The 12146-nt window shown below is 48.8% G+C and overlaps 1 protein-coding gene across 7 annotated transcripts in view; it reads right to left on the bottom strand.

Moving 5' to 3' along the window:
• NTRK3 (neurotrophic receptor tyrosine kinase 3) overlaps positions 1–12146 on the bottom strand; it is a 371729-nt gene that overhangs the window by 298128 nt on the left and 61455 nt on the right. The window lies entirely within an intron of this gene.

Here is a 12146-nt window from a genome sequence, read left to right as displayed (position 1 = left end):
TTTCACCCCCATCTCTTCACAAAGATCTCGTTTTAGAACTTACTCCCAAGAGTCTTCATATTTAGCTCCCTAAACATGTATCAAAAAAGCACACACATTTATTAAGTAATAATTAATTCACCTTCTCGGATTTATTAATCCAAGATATAAATCACTGTTAACCAGAGCTTTTTATCAACAGGCATAAAGCAGCGCTGACTCACCCAGTGGATAAATTCCAGCCCAAAGCAAAGGAATTCTTGAAAGTACTGTTAGCATGGAAGGGCTTATCATGGATATGCACTTGATTTCCTTTGTTCGTTTATTTGTTTGTTTTATATTGACAAAACACCAGGGACAAACATCCTCGTTACTGCTTTTGGTGTCAAGGTGGAGAACCATCAGACTGTTGATTACCAAGGTCCTTTCCAGCTCTAGAGCTGTCTGAGCGAAGACCATTCATACATACCCGCTACCCCAAGGAGCTTCAAGGGGCCACGGGAAAAGGCTTCCCGCTGCCCAAGCTACCCTCCTGGGATCTGACTCTCCTGTCAGTGCCCCCAAAGTCTAAGCCTGCTCTTTGCAAGGAGGGAAAAGAAGTGACAGCTCACCCTGGGACAGAGCTACCCGAGGCACAGAAAAGTGGCAGCCACCTCCCCCAGACGTCTCCTCCCTAGCCCCACCCCACCCGTGGCTCTGCCATCTGCCATCAACTGGAGCCGGAGCCAGGAAGGCCACAGGGAGGTGGTGGCCAGGGCCTCTGGAAGCATTTCAGAGTCGCGTAGTAACAAGGTATGCCAAGAGCCCTTTTTGTACCACATTCTCTCGGAGCCCCTGCTAAGCAGCCAGACACACTGGCATCTGCTGGGGACATGGACCAGGTGGCCAGGTCAGTACTGAATTCCAACTCCAAAGCCTTCTCCCTGGAAGCCTCATGGCCCCACGACAGTTTGCTTGGTCTGGTCTCGCCAGGGCAGGGACCCTGGCTCCATGTCAGATGAAAAGGAAAGCCAGAAGTGGTAGAAGGACCTGGGCCAGCCCCACTCCCACCCAGAGTATTCACTGGTGCCTCGGTCCATGTAAACCACCAAATAGATTGCAGTGTTTCTGCAGGTGGCCATTCATTCATGGGAGCCCAGCTTCAGACAAGAATCTACTTCCAACAAGCAGCTGTCAATCAAGTTGTTTAAATAAATGAAATCATTTTTCTGAGCCCACATTAGAATTCCAGAAATGTGTTTTTATTATGGCTGAGTTGTCAGTCATTATTGCATTCTAATACTTTACCCCTCTCAGCCCTCCTGTCCTTATGCCCACAAATGACCCTTCCCCTGCATAGGCACACACCGAGACATGGCAGGACAATGGCTGAAGTCCTTGGTGCAAAGGACTCCCTGGTCAATAGCATATGGTCCCTGCATCCTCTTTTGGGTCTGAGTTTTCCTATATGGGGGAATAGCACTTTTACAGCAACGGTGCAACAGTGTGGTTAGGAGTTGGGGCTCCAGAGCCAGGCCAGCAAACTACAAATTCCAACCCACCGCTCATTTCTGTACAGCCTGAGAAGGAAGAATCGTTTTTACATTTTCTTAAAAATCAAAAGTAGAATCCTATTTTGTGACATGTGAAAAGTATATGAGGGCTTCCCTGGTGGCGCAGTGGTTGAGAGTCCGCCTGCCGATGCAGGGGACACGGATTCGTGCCCCGGTCTGGGAAGATCCCACATGCCGTGGAGCGGCTGGGCCTGTGAGCCATGGCCGCTGAGCCTGAGCGTCCGGAGCCTGTGCTCTGCAACGGGAGAGGCCACAACAGTGAGAGGCCCGAGTATGGCAAAAATAAAAAAAGTATATGAAATATAAATGTCCATTTTCATATCTACTCATTTACTCTTTTCTGTGACCACTTTTCCCCACAAAGATGGAGGTGAGATGGAGCTGCAGAGACTCACCTAAAATATTGACTTTCTGGCCTTTTACAGAAAAAGGTTGCTGACCTGCGTAGCGCCAGGCTGCCAGGATACTATGTGACCCTGTCCAGGTTACTTCACCTGTCTGTGCCTCAGTTTCGTCATCTGTCAAATGGGGATAATATCAATGAAATACCTTCATCATAAGAAGGACATGAAGATTGAAAGGCTATGTTAAAAAGCCCTTTCGGCAGCTGGGATGCACAGTCAGTCTTCAGGTAGTGCCTGTGATGATTGTTTTTAAACCTGGGTTTTGTAGAGGCTGAGCAATCTTTTCTCAGTTTTCAAGCTAAAAAGGGCAAGCTGGTTCTGCTGGAAGTTGTCACCTCTCAGCAATCATTGATTAAAAACTCCAAGGGGCAGAAGGGTGGAGGGACAGTAAACCTGTCATTCATGACCTCCAGGAAAACTGTTCAAGCAGAAATTATAAACAGCTTCAGAGGATGCACAGACGGCAGTGCAGAGCGGGTTCCCAGGGAAAAGCAGGGTGGCGAAGGTGCAGCCTGACATTTGCAGTTGACGTGGGCAGGGCACCTGCCAAGTTTTCTCGATGACTCACCACTTGGTACCAGCCCGGGGGGTCAGTTATGGTAACTCTGCTGGCTGCTTTGTGCTAATAGGGAGGCCATGAGTTTTAAGTTTAAAAGGCAGGCTCTAAAAATAATAAATGGAGAAAGTATGAGAGCAGTCTGCTTTGGTTTGGTTTGTGGTAAACAGTGGTTCCCTCCGCCTGGTACAGTTACATGTGACTTCTTTTTGTGTGCTTTTCTGGGTCATCCAGGTTGTTTTCACGGAGCACTGATTTTGTCATTTGAAAAACAATCAAGAATGATGTTTTTGAAGGAAGGTTAGGCCCTTGAGCCCTGTACGGGGCAGTCACTGGTCACCCTGTTCCAGGACCACAGGCTGCACCAGCCCCCCCCGAGCAGAGCCTGCTGCCGCTGTGGGGAGACGAGAACTCAGAGCGATGCCAGGAACATGGGTCAGTGGGACCGCCAGATCCTGCGTCTGTCTGCTCAGGCAGTGTGTGGTGGTAGCTGCCCCACAGAGACCTGAAGCCTTGCTCTCAGTGTGACTCCAGGCTCCCATCCCTACTTTAATTACCTCCACTTTAGTCCCTTGAATACAATGGTTCCCAACTGGAGGCGATTTTGCCCCCCAGGGGACATTTGACAATGTCTCTGGAAACATTTTTGGTGGTCACAACTGGGGGACAGGAAGTGACACCGGCATCCACAGGGATGCTCCTAAACATTTCAATAATGCACAGGGCAGCATGCCCACAACAAAGAATTATCAGCCCCAAATGTCCACAGCATCGAGGCTGGGAAACCCTGCTTTATTATACAAGGCTTCTACCTAAGATTCCATTGAAAAAAAAGTTTCATGGCTTCAGACATAATTTTGAAAATGATTGTTTTGCAGCAAACACCAAAAGGCCCCAGGCCAACACCAAAAAGCTTGCCTCTAGGTCACAGGGTCCAGGTGAGAGAAGAAAATCAAAAGCCATGGTTCTCAGGACACTCCCGTGACAAGGGCATTACTTGAGAGGAAATGAGGGGTCTTTGGCCCACTGGACCTTGGCCCAAGACAGGTTACACATTCTAAAAGCAATAATGGTCTCTTCTCACCAAGCTCTGGCTGGAAGCCACTGCCTAGTGCCTTGTCCCTCCACTGAATGTTATCCTTCTGCATTTCTAAGGCCTCGTCATTGCATGGAAATACGAAATGTGCCATCCAGAGAGTCAACGCAATGCCCTGTCCCTGCCCTCTCGCCACTGCCCTTCCCTGACACCACAGAATCATGACTCTGCCAGGAGCTGATATGCAACACTGTTCCAGAGAGAGGGAGGAAGTGAGGCTTAATTCATGACAACACTGAGCTCCCAAGCCGGAGCTGGGCTTAGGGCTACAGCTCAGAAAACTTCAATGAGATCTTGGGGGTCCCATGGTCAAAGTACATGCTGCTTCCAGGTGGACTTGGGAGGAAAGGAGCCACTCTCAGTGGCTCACCCAGCAACCATTCCTGGAGCAGATAAACCCAATCCACAGTTGCTTCGGAGCCCTGTGGAAATGAGCTAGGATACAAATGAAGTATTAATTAATACTTTCACAGAGAATATAAAAATCCTTCGTGCTAGATTAAATCCAATTGTGCTTTTGTACCATTGCTTCTTCTTCCTTCTGTTTGGCTTGGGCCAGTATGGTAATGAGTTGGCAATCTCCAAGCATATAAAAATTAGATGGTACAGACTGTGGTCCCTATTTTAATTAAAAACATGCCATGTGGATATGTTTAAGAGTTGCTTATACCTCCAATATTTAAATCCTAAACACAGAAAACCCTAGAACACTGAGATGTTCAAGTCCATCCAACACCAGGGGACTAAGTTTGTTGGGAAGGCCCATGAGAGGGGCAAAGCACCCTTCATCTGGCAGAACTTTCCTCCTCACCTGGGTAATCAGCAAGACAAGGATTGGTTGGTGGGACAAGGGAGCATCCTTCCTTCCTTTAGATGTGGCAGGCCCAGTATTTCTTCATTTTCCCAAGCTTTCCTCTCTCCTCCCTTGCTGTCAGATGGCTGTTATTTTCACTGTGATTCCTCACTGCTATTAATGAGCTGTTCTTCATAACCAAATTTTCCAGACAACTAAATTTAAATGCAAAACTTCTGCATGGGGCTCCCCTGGTGGTGCAGTGGTTGAGAATCATCTGCCAATGCAGGGGACACGGGTTCGAGCCCTGGTCTGGGAAGATTCCACATGCCACGGAGCAACTAAGCCTGTGCGCCACAACTACTGAGCCTGCACTCTAGAGCCTGTGAGCCACAACTACTGAGCCCGCGTGCTGCAACTACTGAAGCCCGTGCGCGTAGAGCCCATGCTCTGCAACAAGAGAAGCCAACACAATGAGAAGCCCGCACACCACAATGAAGAGTAGCCCCCCCTCGCCTCAACTAGAGAAAGCCCGTGCACAGCAATAAAGACCCAACACAGACAAAAATAAATAAATTAAATTAATTAATTTTAAAAAACTCTCTGCGTATTCAACTTCCTTGCTGAATGTTTCTTTTTTCCCAAAAAATTCATTACACACCTCCTTGACTTTTGAAGCAGAGTAAACAGAACACGGCTTAGATTTCCTTGATGATCCTGGATCACTGTGATCAACCCACCTAGCCCACTGAGCTGTAGCAGTGACACCACTAGAGGCTCTCAAAGTAAGCAGAACCTGCGCCCCTACCCAAAGTGGTCCTACCCTGAAATGACTCTTGAATTCTAAGTGCAATTGCCTTCATTTTTAATGGTTTTCTGGCTCTTCTTTGCTATTGGGCTGTGCCCCCGGGGACCTTGCAACATGCTGAGACCAGTCTGCTCTGCAGTCCATTGGAGAACAGAGGTCAAGAGCAGGCACCCTGAAGGTAGGCTGACCTGGAGACGACACCCAGCTCTGTGCTTAGAAGCCTGATGCCTCTGGGCCAGTTACTCCAGCCTCTCCAGACCTCAGTTTCCTAATAGGAAATGCAATGGCCATGAGGATTAGATGAGGCCATGCCCACATCCTCCATTCGGCTCTGACGCCTAGCACTAGTGCAATGTCTAGCTGATTCCATGACCGTCTTTGGAACTGTGCCTTCAGTAAAAGTAAAAGGAATCTGAATAAGGATTTAAGGGAATATGAAAAACTTCAGGCACAGACATGCGTGCGCACGCGCACACACACACACACACACACACACACACACACACACACAGAGAGAGAGGTAGATATTTGCCCTTGTTTTCTTACTTTGTTTCGCATTCCCTTTCTGGATAATTGAGCTCGCCAGATAAGTAAGCATTCTTGTTGGTAATTCATAATTCACATTTTCCTGGTGGCACCATCACTAGTATATTATATTCAGTATATTCATTCTTGGAGCTGTATCCTGGCAGGAGGTAGCTGAAACTGGTGTTTCTCAGATGTTCTGTATATGAATTCTCCACGCCTCCAACACAGAACATAAGAGCTTCGGATAACAAGGCTCGACAGGTGTGGCTTCATCACCAGATGCCCCTGTCCCCTGTCAGACCTGAGGCTCCCATCACCTTCTCACCTGAATCCTGTTCTAAGACAGAGTTGGGTGCCTGGAGAAACTAGCCTGGAACCTCATTTTCTAATAAGTCAGCGTTGGAGCACACACATGCATGAGCGTGCACACACACGCACACGCACATACTTGCACACACACAAAGGATGTGCCGGGTGTTTGACTTCCCAGCTTTGCAGGCCAAGGAGGAAATTGATTTGTTATCCAGGCATATTATGTCTAGTGATCCAGACAGAAGCATTAGCTTTCAATTATCTGATATGTTTAGCATTATAAACAAACCGTCTGAAGCAACAGCTCCATGGAGCGCAGGCACCAGGGGGCTGGAGGAGAGCTGCATCGGATCACACCAGCCAAGTCACCCGGTTCTCCCTCCCTTGACAGCTGTCAAGGGGGATACTAGAAGCCTGGGGAGCCTTCCTGGGCTGGCAACTCCGGCATGCCAGCACGTGAGCACACCAGCTCTACAAGCAGCTGCCCGCCAAGGACCACGGTGAACCAGCCCCACATCACAGACACCCCCGGGACTGCAGAAAGGAACATTCAGATCGTGTGGTGAACAGATGGAAGATGGCAGCATCTGTGCCGGCTTCCTGATCAATTCCAAAGCTCGTGCCAGGAACGAACGGGGTATGTTTGTGTGCACACCTGTGCTCTTCAGGTGCTGAAATGCTGCGTCTCCTAACAGAGAAAAGGTCAAGGGCACACATCTGGAACTCAGCCAGCTCACTGGGGAGTCCAAGCTGCCCCGCTCAGGTCCCAGCCTGTGATCAGACTGACCTGCCCATCACCAGTCTGTCTGTTTCTCCCTATTTTCACTGCTGTCCACACATCTGCACGCCAGGGAGCCACCGCCTCTAACTGCAAACGGCCACTGCCTCCTAGCTGGCCTCCCTGCTTTCACTCTTCTCCTTCCACAGTCTCTGCTCCAGAGTGATCATCCTCTCCCCTGCTTATAACACTCCAACTGCTTCCTTTGGTCCTTACAATAAAATCCAAAACCCGGGCCGTGGCCTACGAGGTCCCTCATGAGCTGATTGTTAGCCGCTTCCATAGTCCCTTCGCTGAACACATTCCCCTGGTTTTCTAGGCCCTGGCCACACTGACGTGCCTTCTGTTTTTTAAACCTGCCAGGCTTATTCCCGGTCAGAACTTCCATGAAATGCTCTTCCCTGACTCCTTTTAATCCCTCAGGTCTCCCCTCCAAGGTCACCTTCTCAGAGAAGCTGGCTCCTCTGTGAGCCCACCCTCCCTTCCCCGCCAGCTGCTCTGACGCAAGCCCGTTTATGTCCTTCACAGCCTTTCATAACCATCTGTAATTGTCTTATTTGATTACGTGTTTGTCGTGTCTCTAGAACTATGATACTTGAGAACAGAGATCCTATCTGCCTTCTTCCCCACTCCCTCACCTCCAGAATCTCAAATAAGGGCAGTTACCCCAGGATAAGTACATGACTGGGAAGCCATCCAGGTTGGTGCTAAATAGCCGCCTCGATGCCCCAACTCATGCCAGAGGTTTTCCAGGCTCAGCACAGGCAAGGTCCTCACCCTGGGCCCAGCTGAGCAGCCCAGAGCCCTGGGCCAATCCCACAGGAACCCTGAACTTGATCTCTGAGGAGGAATGTGTCCCAGGGCACACCATTCAACATCCCAACTGGGGACAGGCAACTTGGGGCATCACTACAGAGCCCAGAAACGGGGTGATCCCAGAGGTCTCAGGAGGCCCAGATCTCCCCCCCCAGGACCAGATGTCATGTCTACTGCCCACCACGGGGATCAGGAGTGGGGGAGTGGGCAGGGCCTCCTCTCAGCAAACATGGCAGCAGATGAGATGGGAATGCTCTTGACACCTGAGCTCAGCTTTTCCATCTTTCCCTTCCCCAGGTGACGATGACCTTCACCAGAACATGAGTTTTCTGAGGGCACTGACCAAATGCTCAGTGACATCTGGCTGAAGGAATGAATGAATGAATGAACCCCGAAGTGATCAACAGCAGAGCTTAAGTGTTTAGCCCTCTACCAGCCCCGCTGTGGACCTTCCCCTGCCCTCACCCCTCGAGACAACTTCTCGAGGACTCATTCCTATTTTCTCCCTCTCTCCTCTGTCCCCTCACTCTCGCCCTCTTAGATTTTTCCATCAGCATACAAACACATCCTAGGAGAGCCCATTTCAAAGAAAATCTCCTGGACTCCATGTTCTCCAGCTACCAACTCATCTCTCCAGCTCCGTATGACAAATGTTTTCAAAAGAATTGTCTACATTCCCAGGCCTCACTTCCTCACCTCCCTTTGATTCTTCACCCCAATCTGTCTTCTGTTCCTCTGAAACTACACTGCCTTTCTTCTGTTCCTCTGAAACTACACTGCCAAGTCAACAGTGGTTTCCACGTTGGCAAATTCTTCTCTGCCACCCAGTTTCCCAGTCTCTTGGTGGCATTTTACCTAGTTAACTACTCTCTCCTTCTGAAAACATTCTCCTCTCTAGGAATTCCTTAACTCCACTCTCTGCCGGGTTTCTTTCTATCTCTCTGGCTAGCCCTTCTTAGTCTCCTTTGCTGGTTCCATAGTCTTTGTCTGATCCCTCAATGGTGGAGTCTCCAGGTTGTGCCCCCACCCAGCCACAGGGATCTTACCCAGGTGCTTGGCTCCAAACACCATCCAAGCGCCCCAAGGTGTCTCTAGTCGGACCTCTCCACTGAGCTCCAGGCTCTTCCCTGATACGTCCGCAGGTCCAACACCAGCCCTTGCTGTCCTCCCACTTGGGCTTCTCCATCTCAGTAAATGGCACCGGTACCACCCGGTTGTCCAAGTCAAACTTCATCATTCATTGCTCCCTTCCTTCCCTCCAACAGCCACCCCTTAGCAAGTGCACCTCCACAGGAGATCATCAGCTCTGTCCGCTCCTCAGAACCTCCACTCTTATCACCCCTGATCACCCAGGCCACCATCGCCCCTCACAAAGACCACTGCCTCAAAAGCATGACCACTGCTTCCATTCCCACCTGACTAAACCTGTCCTCGCACAGAAGGCTGAATGAGCTTTTCATAACATAAATCAGATCATGTCCCCCTCCCCCACCCACTCGCCACAAAAAGAAACCTCCAATGGCTTCTGCACTTGAGATGGAATTCAGACTCCACCTCAGCCAGCAAGACCCTCCATGTCTGGCTCATCTCTCTCCCTCCTCAGCTCAGACTAACCTTACCCTTGTTCACTTGGCTTTCCTCCCACTGGTCTTCTTTCTAGTCTTCAAAACATCAAGCTCCCTCCCCCCATCTCAGGACCTTTGCAGTTGGTTTTGCCCTTAAAAGCACTTGGACTCCCCTTCAATGTCATCTCCTCAGGGAGGCCTTCCCTGACCAACCACCTAAAGACATTCTGTATCACCTTCCTCTGGATCAATAGTTCTCAAGCCGGGGTGGATTTAAGCCCTCAGAGAACACTTGGCAATGTCTGGGGACATTTTTGGTTGTCATGACTGGGGAGGGGCTACTGCATCTAGTGGGTAGGGGCCAAGGATGTAACTAAATATCCTACAACACAAGACAGCCCCTCACAACAAAGAGTTATCCCCTCCAGAATGTCAATAGTGCCAAGGTTGAGAAATGTCACTCTAGGTACATCCTTTATATCATTTGACAAAATCTATAATTACCTCATGTATGTGTTTACTTGTTGACTGTGTCTCTCCCCCAACAGAATGCAAGCTCTCTGAGGGCAGGCAACCTATATTGTTCACTACTGTATGCACAACACTCAGCCCAGTTCTTAGTACAAGGTAGAAGATTTAAATGAACAAATTAATAAATGACTGTACTTCCTCAGAACCCTGGGACCTTGCAGCAAGTCATGAAAAGGCTATGGTTCCCAAGGTCTTGACGGGACCAGCATTTTCTCCAACTATTTGAAAAGACAAAGGTGTAAAGAAGCAAGCTGTGCCTGGCGGGTAGGGGAGGGAGGCACAGCCCTGTGGCCCCTTGGAGACAGTCCCCTCTTGTCTACAGATGAGACTCAAACCACATTGATCATAAACCCTCCAGTCCCTACTAGACATCTCAGCTTTGAACTAGGAGAGAAAGAGGAGGTCTTTGATCAAGAGCAGAAACAGCCTGAGGCAGGGAGAGACACATTAGCTTTGACCCTTTCTCCCCAGTGGGCCTTGGAGGAGAAAGTCTGAGTGAGAAGGAAAGTCTAGTCTAGGCCGGAGCAGCTGGCTTGAAAGTAATCCAATAGTGCAAGCTCTGGGCCTAAGAGCAGCTGGCCGCAGCGGTCCTGAAAGTGCTGCCTTTCGAGTGGCCAATTTCCTTAGGAAAATCTGAAATGGCCAGGCTACCCTTTACTGAATTATAAAGCACTTATCACTTCTTTAATAACTACCCGTATGGAGGACTTAATTCACTCAAAATGGAAGTTATAAAGGCAAATTGGTAAGTGAGCATTAGGCTCAAGTGTGTTGCATAAAGACTTACGAGGGCAATATTTTCCCCTATTAAAAGGGTAGACTTCCTCGCTGCAACTCGGCCTCAGAGTTAATGCGGAGAAGTCACTCCAAAGCTCTGGGTGCTTTCATTGCGAGAGGGTAATTCCAGGTCACTGGAAGGAAAGAGAGTCCTTGACTTTGTGGGAATAATTATCCCCAGAACCTAAGGGTTTCAGAGTGATTAGTTAAGGTAGCCATCAGGAAGACAAGATCACAAGTGTGGTACCTAGCCTTCCCTCTGCACGGCAAGCTGGGATGGGACCAAACCACAGAGAAGAGAGAAGTCACGGCACAAAGGAAGAAGGGTGAGCTGGCCCAAGACCGGAAACAGGATGTGGAGTGGGAGACTGCAGGGAGAGAGGCTCCTTTAAAGCATCACTGCTGGAAGAAACACTGGCTCATATCCGAGACTAAAAGGAAGGCGTCAACAGCATTAACCCTTGTAATCTGTAAGGAAACCAGCACTTCAGTTCCTTAAGTTTCCAAAGGATTCCACTTTGGGGGCTGGAGAGATGCAGTTTTTTCTCTTGTTAACTTTTTTCACTTTCTTGTTTCAGCATCGTGAGCAGTTTCCTATCCTCTGGCAATGAGCTCTCTGTTCTCTTCCCCATCTACTCACTCTGTTGGAAGACATCCCTCCATTCATATGACTTCAATTACTGCCTAATTAGAGATGAATTCCAGCTCTACAGCTCTACCCTTAATGCCTAACCTCTCCACTGTCCTGTCTTCCTGTTCTCACAATACGCATTCCCCTGGACACCTAAGAACAAAAATATAGACAGAACAGCTTACTCTTACCTCCTGAATTCTCCCAAACTACCTCTGCTGAGTCCTCCTGACTTGAAACATTAGAGCAGAGATCGAGTAGATTTCAACTTATGTGCAATACCAGTGGGTTAGTGAGAGTTAACACAGATTGCTGTGTTTAGAAGGAGTCTGTGGTTGAGCCCAAAAAAGAACTGTGATTGATTAGTGATGTCTGCCCTGGGCACAGGATACAGAAGGGCACAGGATACAGAAGGGCAACATAAATACCATCTATTAACCATATCTATCCAAGAAGACTTTTGATATCTCTCTCTCACTCCTTTTCAGATTCAAGTCCTACTAATCTCTCCTCTGCTGATATTTCTAGTAGCTCCCCTCATCTTTTTATGTCCACAGCCCCTACCTGAGAGGGCCTCATGTCCAGATGGATAAAACAACCTCGTAGCAGACCTTTCAGCTTCCAGCCTGTTCTAGGCTCTACTCTCCCAATGATGACACTGAACCTGTCCCTTAAAGGCTCAAGACCCTCCAATGGCTAACAAATGCTTCTCACGCCAAACTGAAACATCTTAGGAAGCTAAAGTCTGCAGGGAAAGCTGTAGCTGAGGAGAAGGGATTGGACAAAGGGGCACAGATCCTTGGAGGAAAGAAGCAACTTTTTCTCTATTTCCTGTGTCCAACCCATTGCACTGGTGAAATGTTTCCCTGAAGCTCAACTCCAAACCAAAGCTGAGAGGAAGGGGGGATTGCGAGTTGGACTTGTATGAATGGCTTTTGTAACTCTCATCTTCCATATATATCCTCCATATATCCCCTCATGCTTCTGTCACAGAAAATAAAAAGTCAGGCTGTGTGAGG

This window comes from Aethalodelphis obliquidens, unplaced genomic scaffold, assembly GCF_003676395.1.
Source record: "Aethalodelphis obliquidens isolate GAN/ISIS:26980383/991018 unplaced genomic scaffold, ASM367639v1 scaffold49, whole genome shotgun sequence".
In the NCBI taxonomy this organism is placed as follows: Eukaryota; Metazoa; Chordata; class Mammalia; order Artiodactyla; family Delphinidae; genus Aethalodelphis; species Aethalodelphis obliquidens.
The sequence above is the reverse complement of the archived record's forward strand: the minus strand, read 5'-3'. Positions and strand labels throughout refer to the sequence as shown.